Genomic DNA, 27,896 nt, shown 5'->3' with positions numbered 1-27,896 from the left:
TTTTCATGCGTTTTTCGTGTCCTTGCGTTTGCGGATTAAACGCTGCAGATTCAAACGCTAATGTGAAAGTAGCCTAACAGAGCTAGATATTGCAGGACAATTGGATTATTATCTTCTCTTTGTAGAGGGGAAGATTAGATTTCTTTATTATATTATTTTTGTTACAGAAAACCTTGGCTTCAGTGGACTGGTTGATGATATGAGCATGGTTTAAATTAGATTTATTAAAGAAGTTTGTGTCATTATTTCACTTGAAGGATTTTATTTTGTGTGTGTGTGTTTTTTTATACAATATCATTATGGAGTTAGTAATGGGGGTGTCTTATAGAAATATATTGATACAAAGGTGACATCAACCCCTCCAGCTAGGGCAAGTGGGAAGAGCAAGGCTGAGTGTTAGATTTCCCATGGATGCACCTTTTCTGAGGTGGATGAGAGCTGAAGTTTTTAGTCTGGAATGGGGCCAATTTCTATGGCCCCTTCCTAGCCTATTAATATCAGCCCAAAGCTGTCTGCACAGCCTTTGGTTATTAATGATAGGGGGACCCTACATAATTTTTTTGTTGGGGTCCCCCATTTTAATAACCAATAAAGCTTAGTATACAGCTGTGAGCTGATATTAATAGGCTGGGAGCCTCCCCTTCCCAGGCTATAAACATCTGCCCCCAGCTGTAAACTTTCCCTCTGCTAGTTATGAAAATTATGCCCACGTCATTTTTTTATTTAATATATTTACAGTAAGCTTCACATGCACTGTACTAATTATACATGTGACTGACTTTTTTATATCTATTTATTCTTTGTGTTTCTATATATTCTATTCTGACTTTTCATGCTGTGATTTTACGGTGTGTGGCAGATGAACTGTCAGGTTTTTAAGGACCTGGGGTGTAAAAATCAGGTACATACACAGTATGTATGTGGCCTTACAATCCAGAAATGCTCTTTAGGCCGGGGCTCACGCTTGCGTGTGCAATGTGAGAAACTCACGTGAGTCTCTTGCCTCAATACCCAGCACTCCCGCCGGCACTCGGGACCGGAGTGGGCGGCTGCATGTATTTCTATGCAGCTGAACGCTCCGGTCCCGAGTGCCGGCAGCAGTGCCGAGTATTGAGGTGACTTTCTCGCATTGCACTTGCGAGTGTGACCCCAGCCTTACATTAATTCCTTTACGTTTAGATCATGCAGTGGTAGAAATGATTCAATGATACATTGATTTCTATCAACACGGCGTGATCCAACTCCTAACATGTTTGTGGTGGATTTCCCCCATGCCCTTCAATCTAAAGGTACCGTCACACTCAGCGACGCTGCGGCGATTTAGACAATGAGCCGACCTAAACTAGATCGCTGGAGCGTCGCTGTTTAGGTCGCTGTAGAAACAAAAGGATTTTTTGAAATTTGCTAATTTATTCAAGTGAAAAACAGAAAATCAAATGTGACAGATCAAATAGTAGGCAGTATAAGCGACTGAGTGATTGACGTTTCGACCCTCCCGGGTCTTACTCTAAAGTCGCACTTGTAGAGGGGTAACAGCGGCGTATCTGCGTCTTGCTGGTGGACATGTAGGCTTAGTACCCTTAGTGGATGGGGGATAGCGCTCCTGCGTCCTGTGGGAAGGACACAGGACGCAGGAGCGCTATCCCCCATCCACTAAGGGTACTAAGCCTACATGTCCACCAGCAAGACGCAGATGCGCCGCTGTTACCCCTCTACAAGTGCGACTTTAGAGTAAGACCCGGGAGGGTCGAAACGTCAATCACTCAGTCGCTTATACTGCCTACTATTTGATCTGTCACATTTGATTTTCTGTTTTTCACTTGAATAAATTAGCAAATTTCAAAAAATCCTTTTGTTTCTAAGATATTCCACACAGGGAGTGCGGTGGATTTCAATAATACTGATACTAGACCTTACGGTCTGTCTCACCAGCACCCCGATCTAAATTTAGAGTGCAGGCCAAATTATATTTACATTTAGGTCGCTGTAGAGACGTCAAACACAGCAACTTAAGAACGATGCAGGATTGATCCAGTGACGTAACGGCGACTCACTTCTCGTTCTCGCTGGTTGATAGCTCTGTCATGAATCCCCAATGGCTAGGGATAGCACAGGATAAGCAAAGTATAAAAAATATCGGACGAGCTCTAGGGTGATGGAACCTGGGCTGACCGCTGCCCTACGCCTGACAAACGCAACTAGAGATAGCCAGGGAGCGTGCCTACGTTGGTTCTAGACGCCACGCACCAGCCTAAGAGCTAACTAGTACTGCAGAGAAAACAAAGACCTCACTTGCCTCCAGAGGAATTAACCCCAAAGATATAGTTGCCCCCCACATGTATTGACGGTGAAATGAGAGGAAGGCACATACATAGAGATGATGTATATAGCTTTAGCAAATAGGGGCCCGCTAAAAACTAGAAAGCAGAATGACACAAAAGGGGACTGAGCGGTCAGCAAAAAACCCTAATCAAAAAACCATCCTGAGATTACAAGAACCCATGTGCCAACTCATGGCACATGGGGAGAACCTCAGTCCACTAGAGCAACCAGCTAACAAAGAGACATTCTAAGCAAGCTGGACAAAAAACCAAACAACTGAAAATCAGCACTTAGCTTATCCTGAAAGATCTGGGAGCAGGTAGGCAGGAACCAAACAGAGCACATCTGAACACATTGATAGCCGGCAAGGGAAACGACAGAGAGGCCAGGTAAAATAGGAAACACCCAGCCTCTGATGGACAGATGGAAACCAAAGGCCGCAACCCACCAAAGTCACCCAGTACCAGCAGTAACCACCAGAGGGAGCCCGCAAACAGAATCCACAACAGTACCCCCCCCTTGAGGAGGGGTCACCGAACCCTCACGAGAACCCCCAGGGCGATCAGGGTGATCTCTATGGAAGGCGCGGACCAAATCAGTCGCATGAACATCGGAGGCGACCACCCAGGAATTGTCCTCCTGACCATAACCCTTCCACTTAACCAAATACTGGAGTTTGCGTCTGGAAACACGAGAATCCAAGATCTTTTCAACAACATACTCCAATTCTCCCTCCACCAGCACCGGAGCAGGAGGCTCGACCGAAGGAACAACAGGCACCTCATACCTCCGCAACAACGACCGATGGAACACATTATGAATAGCAAACGATGCTGGGAGATCCAAACGGAAAGATACAGGGTTAAGAATCTCCGAGATCCTATAAGGACCGATGAACCGAGGCTTGAACTTAGGAGAAGAGACCTTCATAGGGACAAAACGAGAAGACAACCACACCAAGTCCCCAACAAGAAGTCGGGGACCCACGCGGCGACGGCGATTAGCAAACTGCTGAGTCTTCTCCTGAGACAACTTCAAATTGTCCACCACCTGATTCCAAATGTGATGTAGCCTGTCCACCACCACGTCCACTCCAGGACAATCCGAAGACTCCACCTGACCAGAGGAAAAACGAGGATGAAACCCCGAATTACAAAAAAAAGGAGAGACCAACGTGGCCGAACTAGCCCGATTATTAAGAGCAAATTCGGCCAGTGGCAAAAAAGCAACCCAGTCATCCTGATCAGCAGAAACAAAACACCTCAAATAAGTTTCCAAGGTCTGATTAGTTCGCTCCGTCTGGCCATTCGTCTGAGGATGGAATGCAGACGAGAAAGACAAATCAATGCCCATCTTGGCACAAAACGTCCGCCAAAATCTAGACACAAACTGGGATCCCCTGTCAGAAACGATATTCTCCGGAATCCCATGCAAACGAACCACGTTCTGAAAAAATAAAGGGACCAACTCAGAGGAGGAAGGCAACTTAGGCAAGGGCACCAAATGAACCATCTTAGAAAAGCGGTCACACACAACCCAGATAACGGACATTTTCTGTGAAACCGGGAGATCAGAAATAAAATCCATGGAAATGTGCGTCCAAGGCCTCTTTGGGATGGGCAAGGATAACAACAACCCACTAGCCCGTGAACAGCAAGGCTTAGCTCGAGCACACACTTCACAAGACTGCACAAAGGTACGCACATCCCTAGACAAGGAAGGCCACCAAAAAGACCTGGCCACCAAGTCTCTTGTACCAAATATTCCAGGATGACCAGCCAACACAGAAGAATGGACCTCGGAGATGACTCTACTGGTCCAATCATCCGGAACAAACAGTCTTTCTGGTGGACATCGATCCGGTTTATCCACCTGAAACTCCTGCAATGCGCGTCGCAAGTCTGGGGATACGGCGGACAATATTACTCCATCCCTAAGGATACCAGCAAGCCCAGTGTCTCCAGGAGAGTCAGGCACAAAACTCCTGGAAAGAGCATCTGCCTTCACATTCTTTGAACCTGGCAGGTATGAAACCACGAAATTGAAACGAGAAAAAAATAACGACCAACGAGCCTGTCTAGGATTCAAACGCCTGGCAGACTCAAGGTAAATGAGATTCTTGTGATCAGTCAAAACCACCACGCGATGTTTAGCACCCTCAAGCCAAACTCTGGACATCCATGATAAACGGCTAAGATCAGAGCCATTCAAGGGTTAAGAGGAGGTAAGAAGCAGCTAGACAGCAATTAAGGGCTAGGCAGCAAAACTCTGAAGGAGAAAAAAAAATAAAAAATTTTCCTTGAACACTTCTTTTCCTCCTGCTTCAGCCCAAACAATTAACACTTTGTGGGCCGGCTATACTGTCATGAATCCCCAATGGCTAGGGATAGCACAGGATAAGCAAAGTATAAAAAATATCGGACGAGCTCTAGGGTGATGGAACCTGGGCTGACCGCTGCCCTACGCCTGACAAACGCAACTAGAGATAGCCAGGGAGCGTGCCTACGTTGGTTCTAGACGCCACGCACCAGCCTAAGAGCTAACTAGTACTGCAGAGAAAACAAAGACCTCACTTGCCTCCAGAGGAATTAACCCCAAAGATATAGTTGCCCCCCACATGTATTGACGGTGAAATGAGAGGAAGGCACATACATAGAGATGATGTATATAGCTTTAGCAAATAGAGGCCCGCTAAAAACTAGAAAGCAGAATGACACAAAAGGGGACTGAGCGGTCAGCAAAAAACCCTAATCAAAAAACCATCCTGAGATTACAAGAACCCATGTGCCAACTCATGGCACATGGGGAGAACCTCAGTCCACTAGAGCAACCAGCTAACAAAGAGACATTCTAAGCAAGCTGGACAAAAAACCAAACAACTGAAAATCAGCACTTAGCTTATCCTGAAAGATCTGGGAGCAGGTAGGCAGGAACCAAACAGAGCACATCTGAACACATTGATAGCCGGCAAGGGAAACGACAGAGAGGCCAGGTAAAATAGGAAACACCCAGCCTCTGATGGACAGATGGAAACCAAAGGCCGCAACCCACCAAAGTCACCCAGTACCAGCAGTAACCACCAGAGGGAGCCCGCAAACAGAATCCACAACATAGCTCCATGTCAAACAGCCAGAGTGTACCAACCCAACACACATCTAGGGGCATTGCAGCGTAGTCAGATAGGCGTTTTTCTCCACAGGGAGACACCCATGTGTCGTGACGTCCCGGCGTCACGGAATATAAACCGCGACTCTACAGCGATTCAGTCTTTCCATATTTTTGCGAGCTGCGTCTTCACAATCTGCCTTTCCAGCGTCCTGTCCGGAACGACCCTCCACCAGCTACGATCCTCTTCTCCCGGAAGCGTCCTTTCTGGAAACGCCATACTCAGTATACTGCAGGCGTCTTCATCTGATCTTTTCTTGCTCATCAACGGTATGAAATATCTTTGAGTTGTTGTTTGTTTCTTCTGTGTATAGTTATGGCTATGCAGCAATGCTTATCTATGTACTTGGTAAAATGATGTATAAAACATCTCTGGCAGCCATCTTGTGCATCTGGCAAGCAGAGGCACAAGATGGAGGCACTTTAGGAGGCGGTTAGCAAACACTTTTGTGCTGGCAGCCATTTCTGCATAAAATATAGGGAAAGGCAAAACAACTATTTTGCGCTGACAGCCATTTTGTGCGCAGACTATATGGAAAGGTAAACCAACTCTTTTGTGTCTGCCTTGGCTTGGCTGGCCCTGGCCTGCTCCGCTAGTTAATTATACCAGCACACAACATAATGGTAATAAAATGACACATTTATTACAAAAAAGGTGAAAAAAATAAACAAAACTTCCCTGAAATAACCAGTAAAATAAAAAATCTAAAACGTATAAAATAAAATGAAAAAAAAATCAAAACCTCCCACGGCGGTGGGCCAACAGATGGCGCAGCGTGCGTCCCTGCAGCTTGACCTGCTGTTCAAGCTCTGTCGCGGCCTCCAGCAGGCGCGCTGACGTGTTCTCCAGGTGCTTCTGCCTGGACAGCAGCTCTTTCGCGGTGGGCGTTTCTGTGGATAGAAGAGGTAGCAGCAAGGGTATGTAGACACATGGCGTATTTGCAGCATTTTCTATGCTCCGTGTAGCATCCGCAACTGCTGTACCTCATTTCTATGCGGTTTTGGCCGGGCCATAGGACTCCATGTTATAAAATCAGTTGCGTATACGGTGCTAAAATTGACATGCTGCGTATGCAAAATATGCACTTGCGTTCAAATACGCAGCGTATTTTCATACGCAGTGTGTGAACTATATTTTTGTCCTGCGTACAGAATGGACGGAGATTACGCTGCAAATACGGCATGTGTGAACATACCCTGAGATTTACTACACACTCAATTTGGTCCTGTCACAGAGGGCGAGAACTTTGGGGTCCCGTCACACACAGTGAGATCGCTGCAGATCTCACTGCAAAGTGTCACATCGCGACCCCGTGATGTCACTGCCGCGCAGTCGGCTTGTGTGGCCGCGCCGATGCAGGGAAGATGCTGGCAGCGATGCGCTCGCTGTCGGCATCTTCCCCGCATCGCTGACTGTGACGGGGGCTACAGGCTATGTACAGTACAACCTTTCGGGGGCGCCGTCGCTGCTCGCTGTCACACACAGAGCGAGATAATCACTAAGCAGCGAGATTGGCTGCGATCTCGCTGTGTAAAGCCACCCTTTTTTTTCTCGCTGTAAAATGTGACATCCCATCGATAACCCCTCCCACTGTCTGTCTACTTACGGAGAAGGGACACCGGTTGCTCATCCCCGGAAGAGCTGCTGACCTCCCAACCCCTTGCTTGTGCCGCACCAACTAAGGAAGCAAATACATATCTGGTTAACAATTGAACACGCTGTGGGGAACCGCTCGCAGTTTGGGTCACTTACCAACTGATCCACTGCTCGCCTCTGGGGAGAACACCTCTGACCCGGGGGAAGAAGGCAAGTGGCGTAAGGGAGGTGTTGAGGATGGTGGAGGGGTGCTATCGCGCCTGGTCCTAACTGCATCTGTAATGTATACAATATTTCAGCTCCCCTCTAATGTCCCGTATGCAGTAATAAAATCGCAATGAATGATGGTTAACATACGTGACGGCCCGGGCTGTGGGCTGCCGCTGGTGGCGGATGATGGGCCCTCTGTGCCAGTGCTGGCAGGTGACGACCCCTGTTCCCGGTGCCGTCTCTCTACACAAAAATTAAAGAACCGCAATGTTTATGCACCAAAAGTACAGGGCTTCAGACTAAAAAAAAATAGTTAGGCGCCATTGAGTTAGGAGCCAAATGAAACTTTTAGTCGCCAAATGTACGTACATACAGTATATTGCAAATAGAGATCACTCTTCCCAGTGATGCTATACTCTGCATTGTCTGGGGGCTCTGGTGTTCAATGCTATGCGTGGCCTGGGACTCGTAGTATTGCATCACTAGGAAGCGCCTACCGGCAGCGCGCGTCTCCTGATTCCCCCCTCCCGGCAGTACGCGCAGGGTTGCCAACCTCCTCCTAAATGATTTCTGGACAACCTAGCTAAAAATTGCGGACATCCCAAAATTTTAAATGTTAGTGGAGATTCTGGAACCCCTGACCTGACCATTTATCACGGACACCGCATATTCCTCTCGAACAATATGGACATGAGGAAAAAGTGGCATGTTTTTACGGGATGTACAGGAATTCCAGGACAAGTTTCCAACCACGAGCGTGAGTCTTCCGATTCCCCCCTCGCGGCAGCGTGTCTCCCGATTCCCCCATACTGGTACTTGCCACGCCTTATCTCCGCCCGCAACTCTGCCAGACGCTGTGGGGTCTTGTACCGCAAGTCAGCCCACTTCTTGCGCAGCTGCAGCGCACTGCGGCAGATGCCAAAGCGCCTCTCCATGATGCGCCCAATGTGGCGCAGCACCTCCTGCTTGTGGAGGTTCCTGTGGGCTGGTGCTGTCTCCAGGCCCTCGTAATCCCAGGCATACATTTTTTTATGAAAAATTTCAGCTCTGTGTGGCCCAGAGGAGCAGAACGCTGTCTCGCCGCCATCTTTGCTGGAAAGACGCTGAACAGCACGGCCCAACCACGCCCAGAGGAGGTCCTTGACTCAGGCGTGATGCTGCGCGATCCGCATCGCTATAGCGTCTCCATTTATGCACAGCGTCGCGGTTGTGGCGCCGGTATACACAGTGTCGTGGTTGTGGTGCCGGCTCCAGAAATCACTCTTTGGCGTTCCCGGTTTCAAGCCACAGCGCTCATCGTCCTGGTTTCAGCGGCTTGTACAGTGATTTTAGGGTACGTTCACACATTGCAACTCAGCTGCATACTGTATGTCTGTAAAATATGCACAAAAAGATGCACAAGAATACGCAGCTCAGAAGTTAGCAGCGTATTTTGTGCGTCTTTTCGTGCGTATTTTCCCCCCATACATTGGCAGCATGGGAAGTACGCTGCGTATATGCTGCACAAATTGACATGCTGCGTATGAAAAATACGCACCTGCGTACAAATACGCAGCGTATTTTCGTATGCAGTGTGTGAACTACTGTTATTAGCAAATAAAGGGTGTCTATGGGGAATGGCAGTTGCGTCAACGCTGCGTATTAGCCCTGCGTATTTAACGGACGGAAAATATGCGGCAAATACGCGATGTGTGAACGCTACCTTACAGTATTGGATGTCTTGTATCAGTTTAGCAAATCATAAGTACTAATTTTTTTTTTTCTTATTCAGGTTGCCATGTCAACTACAGATTTACCTGTGATTGTAGTGGCTGCGTTGTTGGTTGAAGCTCACCGCCAGCAGGAGGCTCATGCGCGGAACACTCGTACTAAGCGACAGCGCCGCATGTGGACCACACAGTGGCTGCAGAAGAGGAATTAATTGTCTCATATGGGCCTAATAAGGGAACTGCAGGAGAACAACCCGCATGATTTTAGGAACTACCTGCGAATGTCGGAGGATTCCTTTAATGTGCTACTTGCTGCTGTGGAACCTTTTATCAGGCGGCAAAATACCAGGATGCGAGCTGCTGTCCCTGTGGATGAGAGACTGGCTGTTACGCTGCGGTTCCTGGCGACTGGCAGGTCTATGCAAGACTTGCATTACTGCGCAGCTATTTCCCGATCCCTGCTCAGCGTCATCATCCCAGAAACATGTAATGCAATCGTCTCAGCTTTACACCGCACTTACAATGCCTTTCCCAGAGACCCAGGATGATTGGAAACGGATTTCCCATGGATTTCAGCAGCAATGGCAGTTCCCTAATTGCGGTAGGGCCTTGGATGGGAAACATGTCCGCATCACCCAACCACCACACTCCGGCTAATTTTTCTACAGTTACAAGGGTTATTTCAGCGTTATTCTGATGGCCCTCGTTAATGCAAACTATGAATTTATAAGTGTGGATGTAGGGATCAACGGGAGAGTATCTGATGGCGGAGTTTTTGAGCACACCGATTTTGGGGACTGCTCGACGCGTTGTGGAGAATGCTTTTGGTATTATGGCAAACCGATTTCGGGTTTTCCACACTCCACTCAACATGAAACTCTCGTCTATTGACTCTGTGGTGCTTGCCTGTTGCGTCCTGCAGAACTTTCTACGCCGCCGTGATGCCACTGCATACAGCCCTCCACAATATGTAGACTCTGTTGACCCTGCAAATGGAGATGTAACCCAGGGCGAATGGCGTCTCGACGAGAACAGGGTTTCAGGCTTGGAAAGTCTTGGATCCGGAAGGAACTCTGATGATGCGACGATTTGCAGGGAGAAGTACTGTGACTTTTTCAATGGGCCAGGGGCTGTCCCATGGCAGCATCTCCAGCAGTAGCGCAACTGTTGCCATTTCCTTGTTCCATGTATTATGGAACAATTTTTTTTTGGTTGATGTGCTCTCGTGTACCATTTTGTTGATCACCCATGCACCCTTTTTCTGTCTCAATGTCTACATAAATGTATCTATCTATGCACATACTCTAGTTCTGTAGCAAACATACGAATCCTGGGAGTCCACAGCATCCTATGCCCTAGCGCTTTCCTGATATATATAATATATTCACTTCTACATTATGTGAATATGTAAACAATAAATCTAAAGAAAAGAGACCATGTGAAGCTAATAAAGTTTATTGACATATTAAACCAGTAACAAGTGACAGTAACGAGAAATTCGAGGCCATGCAAACCAAATGTTAAGATAGAGCAGTTAACTGGTCACTCAACACAAACAGTAACGATACATGCAACAAATTGTTTATTTACTGATTTTCTATGAATTTTGGTCCGTATACACACGGCCGGCAACTCGCTGTGGTTAACCACGGCCGTACATACGGGAGGAGCTGACATCAGCAGAAGAAGGGACGCATATTCGTGGTTAACCACAGCGAGTTGCCGGTCGTGTGTATAGGGACCAAAATTCATAGAAAATTGTGGCCCACAAAACTACCGGTAAATGAAAGCCAAAAAAAAAAAAAAAGGCAGTGTTAACGCATGAACTTCAAACAAAAAAAGAAAAAAGCCAGCTCACCGATAGATGTAAGAGGCATGAAACTTCGTTCTGACACGACGTAGTGGAATCCCAAAAACAAAGAAAAGTTGTTCCAGCTTCTTGATAAAATTTAGTTTTTAACAGCTGTGACAAAGACCGTCAGGTCGAAACGCGTAGCTCTCTTCACATGTGTTATGGCATTGTCCCAGGAGTGTGTCGTTTTTGATTTTAATATGTTGGATTAAAAACGAAATTTTATCAAGAAGCTGGAACATCTTTGTTTTTAACGCATGAACTGCTTAGGAAAAAGAAGTCTCTATTGTTTTCAGTCCAATAACACTACAGATGTTGATAGTAGGTGTCCATCTCGCTGTACTGGTGTGTGGGCGTAGAAGGTGCTTGTGAAAAGTCACCAAAAGAAGGGGGTGTAGGTGTTGGCCGGAACTGGAAATGATGTGGGGCCGGTCTGCGGATAGGAGTGCTGTGCATGGGCTCTTGCTGGTGTCCCCAAGAAAACTGGCCACTGGGCTGACAGTCGCTGCTGGTCAACATTGTTGTCTCAGTCAGTTTGCCTGCGGCTGCCGTGTTCAAAACCTCGAACGTCACTCTCTCCGCGTGCATTCGCTGGGTAATGTCCAATCTATTTAAGCGTTCCGCAACGAAGGATGGGAATCCGGTGAGCTGGGTTGTGGCATGCTGGCTCATTATGTTACTGGCCAGTGCCAGGAGATCCAGAGGTGTGCCCGCAGTCGCCTTTCTTTTGCGAGATGGGCGCTGTGGACGTGTCTGCTCCTCGACACACGGGCTTATGGAGGACTGAGGGGTCTCATCATCGTTGCCTTCCGGTGTTTGGAGATGTCCATGAGGCACCTGCGAGTACAGGAACCAAAAAAAAAAAAGAAACAGTCAATAACATACAAACACATCAGCCCTAGAGAGCCCCCACCTCCCTAACACTTCTATGCCCGCCCGTGGGAAGCTATGAGGAACAGTCATCTAGGTAGCAAACCACAGGGGTTACAGAGCTGAACTACTTTTGCCGGCTATACTGTACGAATCTGCGGAAGACACAAAATTTAATTTTATTTTCTACTTTTGAAATAAGACAGCATTTAAAGGTAGGGAAAGACTGTTTGGACTATACTTATCTGAACAGGAAGTGGCAACTGTTATTATCTGGTGGATTAAACATGAAAAACGGGAATTATTATTATTGGAAACTGTGCTGTATCATAAACATACAAGACATAGGGCATGCTACAAGCAGGGAAGCTAGGGGGTACTTACATGCTCGTCCGGAGACTCGGGCAGGATCTCTTCAGCAGATGGCGCACAAAGGCTTGTCACGGTCTTGGACGGGTGAGGGATTTCCTGGTCCCGAGTGAATGCCAGCAGGTCATAGTACCACAACTTGGGCACATATACGTCGTCAGTTCCGGCCCCAGACTTCACGGACTTTTCCACCTTGTTGAGTTCTTTTTTTGTAGACTGTGCAGAGAGCCTGGATCTTCTTTCGCACAATGTTTTCATCCACCGTCTCAGTGGGATGATGCTGCTTGTAGAGGGCCACCAGTTTCTCGTACGCAGCTTTCTTCTAGTAGCGGTTGCTGTAATCCGCAGACTTGATCTTCCACAAGCAGGGCAGGGAGCGGTACATGTCGATGAGCTTCCGAACAAACTCCTGGTCATTGGCAGACATCTGAAAGACAGAAATAGTAAAGTTAAAGCAAGCAAGAAAGCGAACGCTCAAAATGGCTGCCAGCCAGCCAGCGCAAAAGCGTATTTGTTTACCTTTCCATAAAGCGAACACTCAAAATGGCTGCCAGCCAGCCAGCGCAAAAGCGTATTTGTTTACCTTTCCAGAAAGCGAACACTCAAAATGGCTGCCAGCCAGCGCAAAAGCGTATTTGTTTACCTTTCCATAAAGCGAACACTCAAAATGGCTGCCAGCCAGCGCAAAAGCATATTTGTTTACCTTTCCATAAAGCGAACACTCAAAATGGCTGCCAGCCAGCCAGCGCAAAAGCGTATTTGTTTACCTTTCCATAAAGCAAACACTCAAAATGGCTGCCAGCCAGCGCAAAAGCGTATTTGTTTACCTTTCCATAAAGCGAACACTCAAAATGGCTGCCAGCCAGCCAGCGCAAAAGCGTATTTGTTTAACTTTCCATAAAGTGAAAGCTCAAAATGGCTGCCAGCCAGCCAGCGCAAAAGCGTATTTGTTTAACTTTCCATAAAGTGAAAGCTCAAAATGGCTGCCAGCCAGCGCAAAAGCGTATTTGTTTACCTTTCCATAAAGAGAAAGCTCAAAATGGCTGCCAGCCAGCGCAAAAATGCATTTGTTTACAAATGTTTACAAACTTGCAAGCTCAAACAGATCTCTGCAGAGATGTAGTATACATCACTCTACAATACACATTAATTAGCATTGCTGCATGGCAGATGAAACAAACAGCACAAAGATATTACTAAACGTTGATAAGCTGAAAGAGATAGAGGACGATGCAGAGTTCCAGACAGGATGCTCCCGTGAGGCACGTAGGTGGCGGAGGGCGTTCCGGACAGGACGCACAAGTGATCGCAAAGGAAAGACTGAGACTGAGTAGAGTCGCGGTTTATATTCTGGAACGCAGCTACAGATGATCCCGCTGTGGCCTATCAGCGTTCACAGGGAGACGGCGTCACAGCCACTCATTTCCGCCCAGCTAACAACCATTGTTCCTGCTGCAAGTTCCCTCTCAGGTCGTCGCAGCTGAGGGCATCTCCTTTTGTAATGTAACACGCCTACCTGGCTAGAAGGAGACGCTGCGACGCCCCCTATGCTCGTTGCTGGCGTCGTTGCTTTTGATGTCAAACATGACGATACACGCCGACCTGGCGACGAAATAAAGTTCTGGACTTCTAGCTCCGACCAGCGATGGCACAGCGGGATCCAGATCGCTGCTGCGTGTCAAATACAACGAGATCGCTATCCAGGACGCTGCAACGTCACGGATTGTTGTCGTTCTCTTTGCAAAGTTGCTGAGTGTGACGGTACCTTAAGCTTGAAACCAGAATAAATAAAGTGTGGCCACCTGTTTACTGATGCCTGGGGCTCAATGAAAGAAATTAAAGACATCAGTTTAGTCAGCTGCTCCTGCTGTTCAGACCAATGAAAGTGCAGGCCCGTGAAATCCAGGAAGCAGCAGGCGATCCGGAAGTTTCCTGTACCCGAACAACTCCATACACTGCAGACTAAGGTGAGTAAAACAGATGCACACTTACTTATGTGATCTTATAGGGTTTTTCTCATTATTTCATTTGGGTTTTTTCCTTGTAATGTAGAGAGTGAAAATGCAATACAATATATGAGATAATGTTCTCCTGCGATGAATAGTACATTCACATGTTGTCTTTGTCACATATTCCAAAACCTAAGTGTAAATGAGAAATCTGCACTGCCTTAGGGATTCACATTTTTTCAGTTCCTGAAATATTTTGCTATTTATTGAAGCTGCTTTGGTGCAAACTCTACTTGGAATCCTCAGGAAGTGGTTAAATGCTGGTTACATCGGCCTGAGGCGAGGGTCACACCAGCGTATCTTCTCTGATCGGCCGATATGCTAATCACACTCTGGTATATGATCTGATTTTCACGGATGACAAGAAAAAAAATTCTCCATTCTGTCAGTCCGTACTGCACTCAGATGTCATCCAAGTGCAATTCGATGTTTTCCATGGATTCATTGACTTGCATGGCAAAACGCGATAAAATAATTTTTCCCTTTCCTCAGACCACCTCTGTTTTAGTTAATAATCTGATATGTGCACGGCCCCATAGAATAACATTGGTCTGAGTGCGATCCGATGTCTTTTCAGATTGCACTCAGCCCGATAATACCGTCATCTGCACGAGGCCTTACAGACACACTACAGTTCAAACTGCACATATGGGAAAAACTGCAAATTGAGTTCTGCTATGCATTCTAATGTGCCAGTGTATATACACACTGGATTTTTTTTTCACATGTGAAATCCCCTTATCAGCTGAGAACTGATGTTTCTAGCCTGGGAGGCAGTATCCATGGCCCCTTCCTAGGCTATTAATATCAGCCCGCAGATGTCTGCATAGCCTTTGCTGATTATTAGTTATAGCTGGACCCTACATCTTTTTTTGTAGGGGTTCCCCATTTTAATAAACTAGTAAAGGCTAATTATACATTTGGAAGCGCAATGGGTATTACCCCCTTCCCAGGCTGTAAACATCAGCCCCAGCCGTCTGCTTTCCCTCTGCTGGTTACGAAAATTGAGTGGGAGCCCACGCCATTTTTTTCTGAAAAATAATCTTATATTAGTTAAATACATGTACAGTAAGCTGCACACGCACTGTACTAATTGTACAAATTGTCCAAAGACATACTGATAGGGAATTTAGATTGTGAGCCCCATCGGGGACAGTGATGATAATGTGTGCAAACTGTAAAGCGCTGCGGAATATGTTAGCGCTATATAAAAATAAAGATTATTAAATAAAGATTCATTGTATTTGTCACAAACATCTGTATATCTTCCTATTCTATTTGTAGTTACTGTATGTAATCCATCTCTTCTATCCTGTCGGCTCCTGCTGTGATTTTACAGTACACGGCAGATGAATTTCCTCTATCTATGTATGTAATATACAGCTCTGGCAAAAATTAAGAGACCACCACATCAAAACCCTGTCATGGGCGGCCCAATCTCCAGACCTAAACCCCATTGAAAACCTCTGGAATGTAATTAAGAGGATGATGGATAGTCACAAGCCATCAAACAAAGAAGAACTGCTTAAATTTTTGCGCCAGAAGCAGTGTGAAAGACTGGTGGAAAGCATATCAAGATGCAGGAAAGCTGTGATTAAAAATCATGGTTGTTCCACAAAATATTGATTTCTGAACTCTTCCTGAGTTAAAACATTAGTATTGTTGTTTCTAAATTATTATGAACTTGTTTTCTTTGCACTATTTGAGGTCTGAAAGCACTGTTTTTTTATATTGACCATTAGTGTTGAGCGATACCTTCCGATATCGGAAAGTATCGGTATCAGATTGGATCGGCTGATATCGGCAAAATATCGGATCTCGCCGATACCGATACCAATGTAAGTCAATGGGACCAAAATATCGGAATTAAAATAAACCGTTTCTTTCCTTGTAGGTTCATTCTACATGAAGGAAAACAACTAAGAATAATGTAGGATGTATTGGGGGAGGTGGAGGAGACATTAAAGGCATAGAGGTTTAGCCCAATCAAACAGAATAGCAGGAATTTAAAAAAAAATATTTTTTAAGACGTTCGGAGTTACAAAGATATTGACTCTGTTAAGTTTTTTTTTTTTTATTTTGTCAGATATTGATGTTTCACTACTTCCATGCCCTTCACCTTCTTTTTTACTTCTCCGACACTTCCTTCATCATCCTCAGTAGCAGCATCTTTGACATCAACTTCTTCTTCACCTTATTCATCTTCTACCAATTTTTTTTTTTGTTACATTCTTCATATTCTTTTTATTCAACTATTATTCTTCTTCATATTCTACTTCTTCATCATATTTTTATTTGTGACAGGCATTCCGGTAGGTGTTATCCATAAAAGTTTGAAGATTACACCTTCCGTTCTGCCTGTCACAAAAGAGTTACAACAGGATTTGTCCGTGTTCAGTTTGGCCTGCAGCAGCAGGCTTTATCTAGGGGCACCACGAGGAGGAACGGACTCACCCCCATACACTGCTTAGTCTTCTTCTGCTTATAATTTAGATAATATCTTTTGCTCTGATGTTTAGTGTTATGCTTAATGTCCTTCTGCTCTTTGTTCTGCAGCCTCTTGTTCTTCTGCTTCTTGGTCTTGCATGTCGTCGTCTCCAGGGTCGTCGTCTCCGGGGTCGTCGCCGTCATCGGGGTGGTCTTCAGGGTCATCGTCTCCAGGGTCGTCATCTCAGTGGTTGTCGTCTCTGGTGTCGTCATCATCTTAGGGGTGGTCTTCCGGGTCGTCGTCTTTAGGGTCTTGAACTTGGAAATGTAGCAGAAGGTACAAGAAGGCTGAGAAAATGCCGAGAACCAGCTGATGGAACTGGAACTCGGATGGCTACCCGAAGGTCCAAGAGCCAATGGAACTACCGAGGACCAGCTGACGTTACTGGAACCCGGTTACTAAGCAGGAGGTACCCGTGCCTGAAAGCACTACCAAGGACCACCTGACGTTGGTGGAACTCGGATACCCAGAAGGAGGCACCTAAGCCAAAGGCTCTGCCCAGAACCAGCTGACGGTACTGGAACCAGGATGGGGAGCAGAAGGTACAAGAGCAAAAGACACTGCCGAGAACCAGCTGACGGTACTGGAACCCGGATGGGTAGCCGAAGGTCCAAGAGCCAATGGAACTACCGAGGACCAGCTGACGGTACTGGAACCAGGATGGGGACCTATTCAAGCTTGTCTTCCTAGAGCCCCAACTAGCGGTGTTGGAGCAAAGGGTCAGCAGGGGGAGCATTTGGAGGTCTGTTGTGTCTGCGTGGCGTTTGCAGGACACAATGCCGGCTACACAGCAGGGGAACAGCTGGCGTTGCTGAACCCCACTGACACAGTGGCGAGTGTTTTCTCTGTGCAGCCAGCACTTCTGAGCACCAACTGGCGGTGTTAGAGCCCAGGGACAGCAGGAGGAGCCTAGTGTAAGGCCGAAGCCTAATTGAACCAATTTTAAAGGTAACCTTTAACCCCCCCTCAGGTGTTACAAACTAGAAGAGCCACCTTGTGCAGCAGTAATGCTGCACAAGTAAAAGGTTGCTCTTTTAATTTTGTTCCTTGCACATGCTGAATGAAACACGTATAAAATTTAGCCCCTTATACAGTCAAACTGTCTTGGAGGCGGGACTTTCCTTTTTAATGAGACGCAGCACAGCTGTCAAAAATACCACCTTGGTGCTGGGCGCAGCCTCCTGATTGTCGTTTTTTGCTGTACAGGAGTCTGCGCTGTTGTGTTATCCCTTGGCCATGCGCTGTTAGCGCTGCCCGTCTTCTGACACCATTTGATGTCAGCTGGTGCGGTTCGCGATGCCCATGAATCCCAGCCCCACAGTGTCTTTTCATTTATTCACACTGCGGGGCTGGGATTCATGGCCTTGCGCGGTACATATGTTCGCCTCTCACTCATGTCCTTACACCTGCTTCAGACTGTGCGGCGTCAGCTGATCCCTTATCGCATGCCACGGCCATGAAGCCGCACAGTCTGAAGAAGGCGGAAGGAGATGAGTGACAGGCGAAGATATGCACTGCTCATGCTCATCAATCACACCCTCGCAGTCAAAATAAATAAGACACCGAGGGGTGTTGTGTCGGGCAGGGCGGCCGCACAGGCGCAGCCAGCCTGCCAACCAATGATGTCAGAAGACGGGCAGCGCTACCAAGGGGGTTGCTGCGTGTCATTACAAAGGAAAGTCACACCTCAGGGATGGTTTAATGGTATCAGGGGACACATTTTATACGTGTTGATTTCGACATGTGCAAGGAGAATAACTTAATGAGCCACCTTGTACAAATGCAGCATTACTGCTGTACAAGGTGGCTGTTATACATACAAACGCCTGGGGGGGACAGGTTCCCTTCAATTTCAGTTGTTGTGTCTGCGTGGCGTTTGCTGGCGGGTGTTTTTCTCTGTGCAGCCAGCACTTCCGGGCACCAACTGGTGGTGTTAGAGCCCAGGGACAGCAGGAGGAGCAGAGGAGCAGAGTGTAGGCCGAAGCCTGCACTGGCGGCAGCTTTGTGTCTGCGTGGCGTTTGCAGGACACGTTGCCAGCTACACAGCAGGGGAACAGCTGGCGTTGCTGAACCCCACTGACACATTGACGGGTGTTTTTCCTCTGTGCAGCTAGCACTTCCGGGCACCAACTGGCGGTGTTAGAGCCCAGGGACAGCAGGAGGAGCAGAGTGTAGGCCGAAGCCTGCACTGGAGCAAGTTGAAAGGGAACCTTTAACCCCCCCCCCAGGCGTTTGTTGCTGAAAGAGCCATCCTGTACAGCACTAATGCTGCAAAAGTAAAAGGTGGCTATTTTAATTATGCTCCTTGCAAACGCTGAACTACACACTTATGAAATGTGTCCCAAACACACCATTAAACCGTCCCGTAGGTGGTACTTTCCTTTGTAATGTGACGCAGCACAGCCGTCATTCCTACCCCCTGTGCGCCGCCTCCTCAGCGTTGTTTGATTCTGTCCCGGAGCCTGCGCTGCTATGTTATCCCTTGGCCAGGCGCACTTAATGCTGCCCGTCTTCTGACATCATTTGGTGTAAGGCTGGCTGCACCTGTGCGGCCGCGCTGCCCGAGATCCCGCCTCGCAGTGTCGTCTAATGTAATCCCACTGCGGGCCTGGGATCCATGGGCATGCGCAGTGCATATCCTCGCCTCTCACTCCCCTCCCTCCGGCTTCTTCAGACTGTGCGGCGGCATGGCCGTGGCATGCTATTAGGGATCAGCTGATGGCGCACAGTCTGAAGAAGGCAGAGGGAGATGAGTGAGAGCCAGAGGTGAAGATATGCACTGCGCATGCCCATGGATCCCAGGCCCGCAGTGTGATAAAAATCAGAAGACACTGCGAGGCGGGATCTCGGGCAGCGCGACCGAACAGGCGCAGCCAGCCTGACACCAAATGATGTCAGAAGACGGGCAGCGCTAAGTGTGCATGGCCAAGGGATAACATAACAGCGCAGGCTCCATGACAGAATCAAACAACGCTGAGGAGGCGGCACATGGCACCAAGGGGGTAAGAATGACGGCTGTGCTGCGTCCCATTACAAAGGAAAGTCCCACCTCCGGGACGGTTTCACGGTATGAGGGGACACATTTTATGTGTTAAGTTATGCATGTGCAAGGAGCTAAACTAAAAGAGCTACCTTTTCCTTGTGCAGCATTACTGCTGCACAAGGTGGCTCTTTCAGTAACAAACGCCTGGGGGGGGGACAGGTTCCCTTAAATTTGAGTTGTTGTGTCAGCTTGGCGGTCGCAGGACACATTGCCGGCTACACAGCTGGGGATCAGCTGACGTTACTGAAACCCAATAACACTGGGTCGTATGTTTTGACTGTGCAGACGGCACTTCTGAGCCTCAAATGGCGGTGTTGGAGCCCAGGAATTACAGTTCAGGTGGTAGAAAGATGAACACAACAGGAGACCTGGATACTGTAGACAGTCACCCAATTATTTAATCAGGAAGAGAAGTGGCAAATTCCTGCGAGATCCAGGCCTGGTTCATTTTCAGAAAAGTAAGCCGGTCAACGTTATCGGAGGATAGTCGCATGCGACGGTCTGTTAGTACACCACCTGCAGCACTAAAGACGCGTTCCGATAATACACTAGCTGCAGGGCAGGCCAGCACCTCCAATGCATACTGGCTTAGCTCTGGCCATGTATCCAGCTTAGAGACCCAAAACTTGAAAGGGGAAGAGCTGTCTGTGAGTACAGTAAGAGGGCAAGACATGTAGTCTGTCACCATCTGACGGAACCGTTGCCTCCTGCTGACTGGAGCCGTCTGTGATGGTGTAGACTTTTGTGGGGGGCACAGAAAACTGTGCCACAGTTGGCCCATACTGGTCTTGCCTTGGGCAGAGGCACTGCTTCTGCTCCCTCTTTGTGCAGAGCCTCCTCCACTGCCTCGACGCACTGAGCTGCTTTGCAGAGCACTAGCAGCACTGCTCTAAGTTGGGCTGGAGAAGATGATGGAATTCACCAGTGTGTCTTGGTACTCCCGCATTTTACGCTCCCGGTTCAACGGTGTGATGAGGCTTTGTACGTTGTCCCGGTAGCGAGGATCGAGGAGGGTGTACACCCAATAATCAGGCATGTTGAGAATGTGGGCGATGCGGCGGTCATTTCTCAGGCACTGCAGCATGTAATCAACCATGTGCTGCAGACTGCCAACTGGCCAAGAAACGCTGTCCCCTGCTTGAGGCGTGATCTCTGCCCGCTCTTCATCACCCCACCCTCACTGTACACACTGACTACTGGACAATTGTGTAACTCCCTCCTCTGGACGGATGTCTTCCTCCTCCATTGACTCCTCCTCATCCTCCTCACAAAGTGTCCCCTGCCTATGCCTTTGTGAGGAACCACGTGGCGCTGACTGTCCAGAAGGTGATGGAAATGGTGACTCCTCATCCTCCACCTCTTCCACAACATCATCCCTTAGCGCTTGCAGTGTTTGTTGAAGCAGGCAGATAAGGGGGACAGTCATGCTGACTAGTGCATCATCTGCACTCGCCATCCGCGTGGAATAATCGAAGGGACGCAAAACCTGGCAGACGTCCTTCATAGTGGCCCACTCTGTGGTTGTGAAGTCTGAACGGCGCGGAGTGCGACTTATTAGCGCCTGATGCAGCTGGTACTCCATTACTGCTTGCTGCTGCTCACACAACCGCTCCAACATATGTAACGTGGAATTCCGTTAATATAAAGTATGTACACTGGCGCCTAGTCACCTGAAAGGGTAGAGTAGAGTGCTGTGGGAGCTGCAAGTAGTTGCAACAGGTTCTGTGCCAACCCTGTTGAAAAGAACAACCAAGTAATGAAAAATAATTAGAACCACTGCGCTTACCCAAGAGCAACACAACGAGCAGAAAAAACTTGACTTACTTGGTAAAGAATCAGTTATTGAATATAAGAGCCACTTGTTCCCTTAGAAGCGGATTAGAACCTGATTGTGGTATATTACTGAAAGGAATATCATAAAGTCAATGAAATAGATGTGAATAAAATAGTGCAAATAGATAATAGAGGATTTTGTATGCACACTTACTTATTATATGAAGCTGTTATGTGCTATACTGTGAGGTATTCCTATGTGGATACTGGTATAAATCCTTCCACAGGTTTAGGAAATATTTCTATGGAGAAATAGTGTATTACGGATTATAGAACATAAACATACCACCTCAACCTAATATTAATATCGATTCAAACTACTCCCTGTTTCTGTAGAGAACTGGTGGCTGCACCTGTAGTGCTTGCTTGCCGCAGTGTGGTGAACCGGTACTAATAAGGAGAGGGATAAAGTAATGATGTGGGCGATATATCGTGATGTAAACGATCTGTCCTAGAACTTAAAAGAACTGGCGATATTAAAGGAATTAAATTGTCCGTTCACTCACCATATATTTGCTGCAGCTTGTCTCCACCACGCTCCCGTCCTTACTCTGTGTGACGTCACAACAGCTCCGCCCCCAATTCACCGCCGCGTCCTCAGCGTTGCTTCCGGCCGGGGCACGCGAGGCGCTGGTGTTCTCCCGCGCTCCTGCGCTCTTGCTAGAACGCGCTTCTGCAGGAAACCCCTGGCATCACCCTGCACCACCAATTGCCGGACGGCGCTACAAACTACACTTATAAGCGCTGACCCCAGCAAATATATGGTGAGTGAACGGACAATTTAATTCCTTTAATATCGCCAGTTCTTTCAAGTTCTAGGACAGATCGTTTACATCATGATATATCGCCCACATCATTACTTTATCCCTCTCCTTATTAGTACCGGTTCACCACACTGCGGCAAGCAAGCACTACAGGTGCAGCCGCCAGTTCTCTACAGAAACAGTGAGTAGTTTGAATCGATATTAATATTAGGTTGAGGTGGTATGTTTATGTTCTATAATCCGTAATACACTATTTCTCCATAGAAATATTTCCTAAACCTGTGGAAGGATTAATACCAGTATCCACATAGGAATACCTCACAGTATAGCACATAACAGCTTCATATAATAAGTAAGTGTGCATACAAAATCCTCTATTATCTATTTGCACTATTTTATTCACATCTATTTCATTGACTTTATGATATTCCTTTCAGTAATATACCACAATCAGGTTCTAATCCGCTTCTAAGGGAACAAGTGGCTCTTATATTCAATAACTGATTCTTTACCAAGTAAGTCAAGTTTTTTTCTGCTCGTTGTGTTGCTCTTGGGTAAGCGCAGTGGTTCTAATTATTTTTCATAATGTGGAATTCCACCGGGTTGGTAGGTCACATATGATGCGATGTTCCGGAAGGCGGAATCGGCGCTGCAGAGCTGCAATGCGCGATCTTGCCGTGCTGGAACGCCGCAAGTGAGCACACTCTAGGCGGACCTTGTGCAGCAGTGCATCAAGATCCGGATAGTCCCTCAAAAAACTCTGCACGACCAAGTTGAGCACATGTTCCAGACATGGGATGTGAGTGAGGTTGCCTAGGGCCAGAGCTGCCACCAGATTTCGGCCATTGTCACACACTACCATGCCTGGCTGGAGATTCGCTGGCAAAAACCACACATCGCTCTCCTGCTTGATGGCATTCCAGAGCTCCTGCGCTGTGTGGCTTCAATTCCCCAAAGAAATTAATTTCAAGATGGCCTGTTGACGTTTGGCCACGGCTGTGCTCATGTCGGTCGTAACAGGTAAACGTTCACGGGTCCATGTGGAGGTGGACTGTGATGGCTCCTGCAGCGATGATTCTGAGGAACTTGTGTATGAGGAGGAGTCAATGCGTACAGACTGGATTCCTGCAATCCTTGGAGTGGGCAGGACACGTCCTGTGCCACTCGCACGATCTGTACCCAGCTCAACAACATTAACCCAATGGGCAGTGAGGGAAAGGTATTGCCCCTGTCCATGATGACTGGTCTACGCATCGGTGGTGAGGTGGACCTTGCTACTGACGGCGTTCAGTAGCGCGTGTTTTATGTGTCCCTCCACATGCTTGTGCAGGGCAGGGACAGCTTGCCTGCTGAAATAAAAGCGGCTGGGCACATTGTACTGTGGGACTGCCAATGCCATCAAGTCACGGAAGCTGTCAGTCTCCACCAGCCTGAATGAGAGCATTTCAAGGGACAGTAGTTTTGCATTGCCAGCATTCAGAGCCTGTGCTCGGGGGTGGTTTGCCGAGAATGGCCGCCTTTTCTCCCATGCCTGTACTACCGATGGCTGTAGACTGGGCTGGGAGTATGAGGATGACTGGGAACGTGGTGCTGTGGGTGGAATTACAGTGGGTCTCTGGACAACAGTGCCAGAGGTTCTTCCATGGCGATCCTGTGAGGAAGCCGAACCAGCAGTGTGTGAGCTGGAGGAAGAGGCAACACGAGCTGAAGTGGGTGGTAGCTGCCGCTGTTGGTTGGCCTAGGTCTTCAGTGTGTTTTTGTAACTCCACCGCGTGCCTGGTCCGCACATGTTTCCACATATTTGAGGTATTGAGGTTGCTGACATTTCTCCCTCTTTTGACTTTCTGATGACACACCTTGCATTTGACAAAGCAAATGTCATCTGCAACTGTGTCAAAAAAAGGACCAGGCACTGCAAGTCTTGGGAGCGCCCTTTTTGGCTTTTGGAAGAGGCATGCTCCTAATGGGTGCCGAAGTGGAGGCGCTGCAGTCTTCCCCCTCCCTCTCCCTCTTTGGCCCGTTTGGGGAATCTCTTCCTCAGAGCTGCTCCCACCACCTTCCTGTTCCTCACGCCACGATGGGTCAAGGACCTCATCATCTACACTACTCTCTGCCACCAACTGCTCCTCCTGGGTAGTCTCGGCAGCACAGCATGCACCAGAAAGTGGCACCTGAGTGTCATCATCAGATGTGTACTGCGGTATGGTGACCGGAGTGTCATGATTCTCAATGGCGAGAGAACATAGCCCAGCATATATGAGAACTAGCTCTTGGAAGATGGAAACTATACTGACCATGAACTAAACCTGCCGCACAACTAGAAGTGGCCGGGTAGCATGCCTACGTTTTTTTATCCCTAGATGCCCAGCGCCAGCCGGAGAACTACCTAATCCTAGCAGAGGAAAAGACAGTCCTGGCTCACCTCTAGAGAAATTTTCCCAAAAGGCAGACAGAGGCCCCCACATATATTGGCGGTGATTTTAGATGAAATGACAAACGTAGTATGAAAATAGGTTTAGCAAAAATCGAGGTCCGCTTACTAGATAGAAAGAAGACAGAAAGGGCACTTTCATGGTCAGCAGAAAACCCTATCAAAACACCATCCAGAAATTACTTTAAGACTCTAGCATTAACTCATAACACCAGAGTGGCAATTTCCGCTTACAAGAGCTTTCCAGACACAGTAACGAAACAGCAGCTGTGAACAGGAACAAAATGCAAAAACACACAAGGACAAAAGTCCAACTTAGCTGGGAGTTGTCTAGTAGCAGGAACATGCACAGAAAGGCTTCTGATTACATTGTTGACCGGCATGAAACTGACAGAGGAGCAAGGTTATATAGCGACTCCCACATCCTGATAGGAGCAGGTGAACAGAGGGGATGATGCACACAAGTACAATTCCACAAGTGGCCACCGGGGGAGCCCAGAATCCAATTTCACAACAGTACCCCCCCCTCAAGGAGGGGGCACCGAACCCTCACCAGAACCACCAGGGCGATCAGGATGAGCCCTATGAAAGGCACGGACAAGATCGGAGGCATGAACATCAGAGGCAGTGACCCAAGAATTATCCTCCTGACCGTATCCCTTCCATTTGACCAGATACTGGAGTTTCCGTCTGGAAACACGAGAGTCCAAGATCTTTTCCACAACGTACTCCAACTCACCCTCAACCAACACCGGAGCAGGAGGCTCAACGGAAGGCACAGCCGGTACCTCATACCTGCGCAACAATGACCGATGAAAAACATTATGAATCGAAAAGGATGCAGGGAGGTCCAAACGGAAGGACACAGGGTTAAGAATCTCCAATATCTTGTACGGGCCGATGAACCGAGGCTTAAACTTAGGAGAAGAAACCCTCATAGGGACAAAACGAGAAGACAACCACACCAAGTCCCCAACACAAAGCCGAGGACCAACACGACGACGGCGGTTGGCAAAAAGCTGAGTCTTCTCCTGGGACAACTTCAAATTGTCCACCACCTGCCCCCAAATCTGATGCAACCTCTCCACCACAGCATCCACTCCAGGACAATCCGAAGATTCCACTTGACCGGAGGAAAATCGAGGATGAAACCCCGAATTACAGAAAAACGGGGACACCAAGGTGGCAGAGCTGGCCCGATTATTGAGGGCGAACTCCGCCAAAGGCAAAAAAGCAACCCAATCATCCTGATCCGCAGACACAAAACACCTCAAATATGTCTCCAAAGTCTGATTAGTCCGCTCGGTCTGGCCATTAGTCTGAGGATGGAAAGCAGACGAAAAAGACAAATCTATGCCCATCCTAGCACAGAATGCCCGCCAAAATCTAGACACGAATTGGGTCCCTCTGTCAGAAACGATATTCTCCGGAATACCATGCAAACGAACAACATTTTGAAAAAACAGAGGAACCAACTCGGAAGAAGAAGGCAACTTAGGCAAGGGAACCAGATGGACCATCTTAGAGAAACGGTCACACACCACCCAGATGACAGACATCTTATGAGAAACAGGCAGATCCGAAATAAAATCCATCGAGATGTGCGTCCAAGGCCTCTTCAGGATAGGCAAGGGTAACAACAATCCACTAGCCCGAGAACAACAAGGCTTGGCCCGAGCACAAACGTCACAAGACTGCACAAAGCCTCGCACATCTCGTGACAGGGAAGGCCACCAGAAGGACCTTGCCACCAAATCCCTGGTACCAAAGATTCCAGGATGACCTGCCAACGCAGAAGAATGAACCTCAGAGATGACTCTACTGGTCCAATCATCAGGAACAAACAGTCTACCAGGTGGGCAACGATCAGGTCTATCCGCCTGAAACTCCTGCAAGGCCCGCCGCAGGTCTGGAGAAACGGCAGACAATATCACTCCATCTTTAAGGATACCTGTGGGCTCAGAATTACCAGGGGAGTCAGGCTCAAAACTCCTAGAAAGGGCATCCGCCTTAACATTCTTAGAACCCGGTAGGTAAGACACCACAAAATTAAACCGAGAGAAAAACAACGACCAGCGTGCCTGTCTAGGATTCAGGCGCCTGGCAGACTCAAGGTAAATTAAATTTTTGTGGTCAGTCAATACCACCACCTGATGTCTGGCCCCCTCAAGCCAGTGACGCCACTCCTCAAAAGCCCACTTCATGGCCAAAAGCTCCCGATTCCCAATATCATAATTCCGCTCGGCGGGCGAAAATTTACGGGAAAAAAAAGCACAAGGTCTCATCACGGAGCAGTCGGAACTTCTCTGCGACAACACCGCCCCAGCTCCGATTTCAGAAGCGTCGACCTCAACCTGAAAAGGAAGAGCAACATCAGGCTGACGCAACACTGGGGCGGAAGAAAAGCGGCGCTTGAGCTCCCGAAAGGCCTCCACAGCATCAGGGGACCAATCAGCAACATCAGCACCCTTCTTAGTCAAATCAGTCAATGGTTTTACAACATCAGAAAAACCAGCAATAAATCGACGATAAAAGTTAGCAAAGCCCAAAAATTTCTGAAGACTCTTAAGAGAAGAGGGTTGCGTCCAATCACCAATAGCCTGAACCTTGACAGGATCCATCTCGATGGAAGAGGGGGAAAAAATGTATCCCAAGAAGGAAATCTTTTGAACCCCAAAAACACACTTAGAACCCTTCACACACAAGGAATTAGACCGCAAAACCTGAAAAACCCTCCTGACCTGCTGGACATGAGAGTCCCAGTCATCCGAAAAAATCAGAATATCATCCAGATACACAATCATAAATTTGTCCAAATAATCGCGGAAAATGTCATGCATAAAGGACTGGAAGACTGAAGGGGCATTTGAAAGACCAAAAGGCATCACCAAATACTCAAAATGGCCCTCGGGCGTATTAAATGCGGTTTTCCACTCATCCCCCTGCTTGATTCGCACCAAATTATACGCCCCACGGAGATCAATCTTAGAGAACCACTTGGCCCCCTTTATACGAGCAAACAAATCAGTAAGCAGTGGTAACGGATATTGATATTTAACCGTGATTTTATTCAAAAGTCGATAATCAATACACGGCCTCAAAGAGCCGTCTTTCTTAGACACAAAGAAAAAACCGGCTCCTAAGGGAGATGACGAAGGACGAATATGTCCCTTTTCCAAGGACTCCTTTATATATTCTCGCATAGCCGCGTGTTCAGGCACAGACAGATTAAAT

The 27,896-nt window shown here is 47.7% G+C and overlaps 1 protein-coding gene and 1 long non-coding RNA gene across 2 annotated transcripts in view; one reads left to right on the top strand and one right to left on the bottom strand.

Annotated features, from left to right (window-relative positions):
• Positions 1-10,517: 10,517 nt before the first annotated feature.
• Positions 10,518-13,837, bottom strand: LOC143815480 (uncharacterized). Its single transcript, XR_013223761.1, has 3 exons — positions 13,611-13,837; positions 12,110-12,521; positions 10,518-11,998 (listed from the first exon to the last, which is right to left on the bottom strand). It is a non-coding gene; the product is annotated as an uncharacterized LOC143815480 (long non-coding RNA).
• A 137-nt stretch (positions 13,838-13,974) lies between these two features.
• Positions 13,975-27,896, top strand: part of LOC143815479 (arylsulfatase H-like) — a 99,834-nt gene continuing 85,912 nt past the window's right edge. The window contains exon 1 of the mRNA XM_077294706.1: positions 13,975-14,061. The gene's annotated coding sequence lies outside the window, so the exon portion shown is untranslated. The remainder of the gene's footprint in view (positions 14,062-27,896) is intronic.

The sequence above is a fragment of the Ranitomeya variabilis genome, chromosome 3 (assembly GCF_051348905.1).
Source record: "Ranitomeya variabilis isolate aRanVar5 chromosome 3, aRanVar5.hap1, whole genome shotgun sequence".
Lineage (NCBI taxonomy): Eukaryota > Metazoa > Chordata > Amphibia > Anura > Dendrobatidae > Ranitomeya > Ranitomeya variabilis.
This window is presented reverse-complemented; position numbering and strand designations above follow the sequence as displayed.